The sequence below is a fragment of the Lotus japonicus genome, chromosome 1, assembly GCF_012489685.1.
Source record: "Lotus japonicus ecotype B-129 chromosome 1, LjGifu_v1.2".
Taxonomy (NCBI): domain Eukaryota; kingdom Viridiplantae; phylum Streptophyta; class Magnoliopsida; order Fabales; family Fabaceae; genus Lotus; species Lotus japonicus.
Window position 1 is genome coordinate 19,502,710 of NC_080041.1, and position 6,163 is coordinate 19,508,872.

The 6,163-nt window shown below is 39.1% G+C and overlaps 1 long non-coding RNA gene across 2 annotated transcripts; it reads left to right on the plus strand.

The window, feature by feature from the left end:
• Positions 1 to 3,566: 3,566 nt before the first annotated feature.
• On the plus strand, positions 3,567 to 6,163 carry LOC130734020 (uncharacterized). 2 transcript variants are annotated; one of them, XR_009017715.1, is made up of 3 exons: positions 3,567 to 4,066; positions 4,688 to 5,318; positions 5,814 to 6,163. It is a non-coding gene; the product is annotated as an uncharacterized LOC130734020 (long non-coding RNA). The 2 variants fall into 2 exon arrangements; XR_009017716.1 differs by having other exon boundaries at positions 5,112 to 5,318.

Genomic DNA, 6,163 nt, shown 5'->3' on the forward strand with positions numbered 1-6,163 from the left:
TAGGTATCTTGGAACTTTTTGAACAAAACTTAGAGTTTAGGTTCTTGGAGCTTGTGGGAGGCTTCTTGGCACTCTTGTTTCAGGTTTTTGTTCTTTTAATTTGCATTATGAATTCCTTTGCCATGCTTGGCTAATTATCTTTGTACTTTGGGTAAAGTGAACCTTAGTTCTTATTATGGTTTGAACTTCTGAGTTTATTATATGAATAAAGTTTCATTTCTATGTATCTCTTCTCTGTTTCAATACTCTCTTGAATGCATGCAAGTGTTTGGCTTTCTTCTTGCACAACGGTAGTTGGTAAGAACTAAGGGACTTGCGATTAGATTGATTTGTTTGCTACCACTTAGGTATAAGGGTGGGAACTTATTATGTTGGCCTGAACATAGAACAATAATTCTTCAATTGAATTGACTAGGTACTAAGGTATTAGGCTTAGCAACCTGAGATTGAATGATTTGCTTGATTAAGGTATTAACAAGTGAAGGTAAAGGCTACATGACCATAGAAGGGGTTCTAAAGTTCATATAAGGATTTGGTTGTAAGAAACATAATTGGATTAAGTGAAACTTTACCCAGGGTACTTTTTTATCTGAATTACAATTCTTGTTTTTCATCAAAAGTGTGTTAAACACAACAAAACCTCAAACTTATATTGCTTTCTTTTTCACATTATGAACACAAAACTCTTAGAACAAATTGATAAACAACTATCTCTGTGGTTCGATATCTTTTTATTACTTCGATCAATCCGTACACTTGCGGAATTGCTATCAACTGGTATCCAATTTACTGGAGAAATTGGTCGCTATTTGGGTTTTCCCATTTTTAATAGAGGGGCAACATTGAGAGACTTTCGATTTATGGTGGATAGAGTCAATCCCGGAATTTCTTCGTGGAAGAATAGACTGCTGAACAAGGCGGGTCGGCTCCCTCTTACTTAGTCAGTTCTTTCCTCTATGCCCACATATTGTATGCATAACCTTTGGATCCCTCAAGGTATTTGTGATGACATTGATGCTAGCATTCAGAGATTTATTTGGAAGGGCACAACGGCCAGAGGTATCCATCTTGTGGGTTGGGAGTCTATCACTCAGCTGAAGGAGCGAGGCTGTCTTGGTCTCAGAAAAGACAGGGATCATAATGTGGCTCTTCTGGGAAAAAATGTGTGGCAGATCATTAAGGGGGAGAGTAAGCCTTGGGTTACTCTGCTGAAAGGGAAGTATGTTGTTCATGGGATTCTTTTGTCATCTGATCCGTCTGGAGGCTCTACGGTTTGGAGATCCATATCTCGAGCGCTTGATCAGTTAAGAGATGGATTTTCGTTTAAAATTGGAAATGGTAACTCTTCCTTTTGGTTCTTAGATTGGTTGGGCAGGTACAATCTATGTGACAGAGTTCCTTGGGTGGATATTCATGACCTGGAAGTCAGGATCTGTGATGTTGTAGATGGTGAAGGAAGGAGGAATCTCTCGGGTCTCTACACTCTCCTACCTACTGAGCTTCAAGAGGTCATCTACCAGTCCTCGGTTTTGATGCATGGTAATATTTCGGATTGTTACACTTGGAAGGGAGATGCTTCGGGTGAGTTTTCTGTGAGGTCGGGTTTTCATTGGCTTATGTATAAGGTTGTATCTGATGTAGGAGGGACTGGTCAATCAGCCCGAGAAGGTTCCTAGAAGGGGATTTGGAAGCTTTCGGCGCCTTTCAAGGTTTGCTTCTTGGTGTGGCTCATCGGAAGGGATGCTCTTCCCACCAATCAGCTCCGCTTCCGGCGTAACATGTCGACCTCTCCTCTGTGTTCCCAATGTCATCTTTATTTAGAGATGGTGGCCCATTGCCTTCGAGATTATTTCTATGCTCGGCGGATTTGGATGCGGCTTGGACTCCCCACTCTTACCCCCTTTGCGTTGACAGGTGATCCTTTGGAGTGGGCGGCCAGGTGTCTTCGTTCTGAAGAACACACTACGCTTGCTACCTTGTGGGCTATTTGGAACGCGCGAAATATAGCAGTCATGGAGCAGCGGGTGATGGCAGACGATGCGGTGCTGTCTTGGGTGGTCCAACTTAGGGGTGAGTTTCAGCGGGGTTGGGTGGTGGCCTCGCAGACTCAGCCTCCTCGTTGGGCGGCTTGGACCCAACCAGCGACCCTATAGGTGGCTTTGAACTGTGATAGCAGTCGTGGTGCTGCGGTTGATAGCAGTGGATATGGCGGTTGTCTTCATGATAGTACTGGCGCGTATAATTTTGGATTTATAGTTTTTGGTCGTAGTGCTTCAGTTCTTCACCTGGAGCTTATGGTGATTTACCGTGGTTTGCTTCAAACTTGGAACATGGGTTACTGGCAGCTTGTGTGTTTTTCTGATTCTCAACTAGCGATCTCTCTGGTCCATCATCCTCCTTTGATGTTCCATGAGCTTGTTGGGCTAGTTGGTTGCATCAGGGACCTTATTCAGAGGGATTGGGAGGTTCGTCTGCTTCATACCCTGCGCGAAGGGAATGCGTGTGCCGATCGTTTGGCTAAGGCAGATGCTAGCCAAGGTTTAGATTTTTGCTTGCTGCAGGATCCCCCACTAGAGCTTGTTCCTCTGCTGCTTGCGGATGCTGTTGGAACTAGCGTCTTGAGGCCCTAGTCCTCTTATGCTGTTTCTTTTTTGCTTTTCTCTTTTGTTGCTTGTATAAAAAAAGTTATTGAAAGCTTTAGAGAATAATAAATGATATAGGTTAATAAAACCTAAAACAATAACAATTTTGGATATATATGGGATGTATCAAATTACACATATGTAACACTTTTTTTTATGCTTAACAACAAAGAGAACAAAAGGAAAAAACAACAAAGAATCCCTTATTGCCTAACTCTTACAAAACCCATAGAGTCTGCCAAAAGCAAAGCCTCCATTCTAGGAGGGGGATCCTAGAGGAGGAAAAAATCACGCTTCTAAGATGCTCCTGCTTTAGCCAAGAAATCTGCACAGGCATTCCCTTCACGCAAGACATGAGCTACCCAGACAACCCAATCCCGCATCAACAAATCAAGGATAAAGCTAACCAAAACAACATCCACATGAAAATGAGAGGGGGGCTTTTGAATCAAGATAACATGCAACAAGGAATCTGAAAAAAAAAACAATCCACCTGACGATGACCCAGGTTCCAAGCAATCTGCAAACCATGAAAGATTGCTAGAAGCTCCATGTGCAGCACCGTCAAAAAACTTTAATTAGAAAAAATATTTTCGTATTGAATCCAATGAGTTGTTGAAAACAACCTCCATTGCGTAAGGCATTGCGCAAGAAACAGTTTACTAGAACTCAGTTTAGTAGTTTGCCTATGCTTTGGGCTTTCTAGTGTGCAAGAAATAGTTGGACCTTTGAGTAGATGCAGGTGCCTCTAGATATTCTGCTTTCACATATTGCCTCCAACGATTCCTTTAATCATCTCGCCACGAGTCGCTTGGTGCAGAGGGATCCCAGGTTGGTGCCCGCCAATCCTTGGCATATAGAGTGGTTCAGGACCCTCTGCTGAGTTGGAGCCTCTGTTACATGCTGATGCGATAGGTTCTTCATTTGAGAGGTTTTTTTTACTAGCTCATTTGTGAGGGTATTGTTTCCTTATTTATTTTTTCTTTTATGGAAAAAGTTCCAATAGTCTGTTGGACTTGAACCAAAATTATGATCAACTAGAGATGATTCAATTAAAAACAGGTCAAGTTTCAAACTGGTAGGAAATATATGCTTGGTATTTGAAGCAAAGAACCTTCTGCTTTGAGCTTTTACTCTAACTGTTGTCTTAGATAACCTTAGCACTATCATCTGTTGCAAAATCGTCAAGAGGACCAATTGTGTCCTGGCTTCCTACTGTTGCTGCATCAACGAGTGCAGCAACTGACGCACGCCTCCACCTCCCTGCGTCGCATCCTCAGAGTCCAGAATCAGCAATTGACGCCCGCCTCCGCCTCCATGCGTCCTCGCAGCAGCGGTGTCCTCCTTCCGATCTCAACCTTCAGCTGATGCTCTTTGAGCCACTGACTTGTGCCTCTAATGGATCTGCTATGCCCCAATTTCCGGTATGTTATTTGAAAAATGCTACTCTCTATTTTTAGTTTTTCAATTCTGCTTAATTGAGACCCAAAGAATATTTATGCGTGTTAAGTGATAAATGAAGATTTTTTTCTCAACTTACATTTGCTTCTAGTTATTAGAGAATTTGAGTGTTTGATCCGATTTGAAACAACAATTGCTATGTGGTTAGTGTTACTTTCCCAAACCTGAAGTTGAGTACGATTGTTCAACCTGTGATTAGTTCATGTGTCCAATCCTACTCTGTTTTTTATACAACAAACCATAATACTGCTGATTGCAATACTCAAGATTGGAGTAGTTTGGAGTAGTGACTCTTTTTATTGCTGATAGTAATCCTGGTTTTCTCTTTGATTTATTCAATTTTTAATTTCATAATTAATAGGATTCTTTTTTTTGAACAGGGAAACAATCTAAAACTTTCAAATCTAAATCAGTACATGTATATATTTGTAAGTGTCAGCTTTAGAAAGGAAAGTAATGTGCTCATGATGTAGCCAACAAAATGAGCACTGCTTCAAATGTGCTGCCAATCTCCCTGTTGCTGCCAATATGTGTTAGCATATAGCAATTGAGGTGGACTGATAGTAATATCATTTTCTATGCAGGATGACTGCCTGTTTCAAAATTGTATATGGGACGGACCACCACCGTTGTTTCAAAGAGTGACATTTTTCTAATTTTCTACGTGCCTCTATATTTATAGTCATTTTTTCTAAATATAATCTCTAGATTTGTACACTATCTGTCACGTATTTGTGATTCAAATCTGAAGGTTACAAGAAAAATTCAAACATAGTTAACACACTTATATATCTAAGAATAATCTGTTGACATTCACTTAAATGGATGCAAATTTGTTGAAATTCAAATTTTAACGTTATGAAAAGGATTAAAAATAATTATCACATTAGTGTGTATAAATATGCATAGACATACAAATTCAATTCACTTTCAATCCACATTTGCATCTTTCTCTTTGTTTGTTGTTGTACTGCCATGAATAACAGTGAATCTGCTGTGTTTGTCCAGAGATACATTTGTCCCCAATTTGAATATGGCCTCCGTAGATTAAGGAGCAATATAATGAGGTTAAAGAGGGATACATTTGTCCCCAATTCAAATATGGCCTTCATAAATTAAGGAGCAATATAGTGAGGTTAAAGAGACGTATGAAGATGGTTGCCAAGAAACCGGATTCAGAAATAGCTCATGTGGTTGAGATGCTTCGATGCCTTGGTGAGTTTAATGCCACTTTATATCATGGTGTAATATTGTTCGCATATTTTTATGATACCAAAACTAACCTTCTATGAGAAAATTTTGCTCTATACGAAGTTGTGAACAAATTTTGTGTTCTAGGTTCTTGCTAACCTTCTATGAGAAAAGTTTGATCTATAAGAAGATTTCTTTTCATATTCTCTAATTATTATTGCAGCAGATGAAACAATTAGATGTTATGGTTCAGACTTAAAAATCCAGTACTAAGATTGAATTTTGACTCTTATTTTTCATCTAATGATGTGATTTGTGTTATTTTGACATAGTATTTGAGGTTAGAGGACATAGAAAGAATATAGAAATATTCCCCTTCAACAATGGGTTCCCCTTAGATTCTGGTTCTGCAATACTAACAATTTAGAAGCCTTCTATTCTGCCCATTTAATCTTATTTAAATAATTGCTTTATTAACTTTGAACAAAATACTAAATATCTTTCATTTGATTATAAAAGGATCCAATGTCACCACAACAAATATCATCTGAAGAAGAAGAAGAACCATTGGTGTTCAAAAAGAAAACAAAGGCAGCATCGACAAAGCTGAGGCAATGTGCATCATTTGATCAGGAAGAAATCAACGACACATATGTCATTACTTCCTCTGATGAAGAACAAATTTTGATTCAAACCTTAAGGACAAACACATCTAAGAGAACCAAAGTTAGCAATACAAACACCACGAGGAAGCCAAAAAGAATAACAAGACAAAAAAATAAAAAGAGCAATTTCATGCATAGCTTATATTTTATTTCCTACAATTTATATCATGTATTTGACTATTTTATTTCTAAATCAAAAGTATA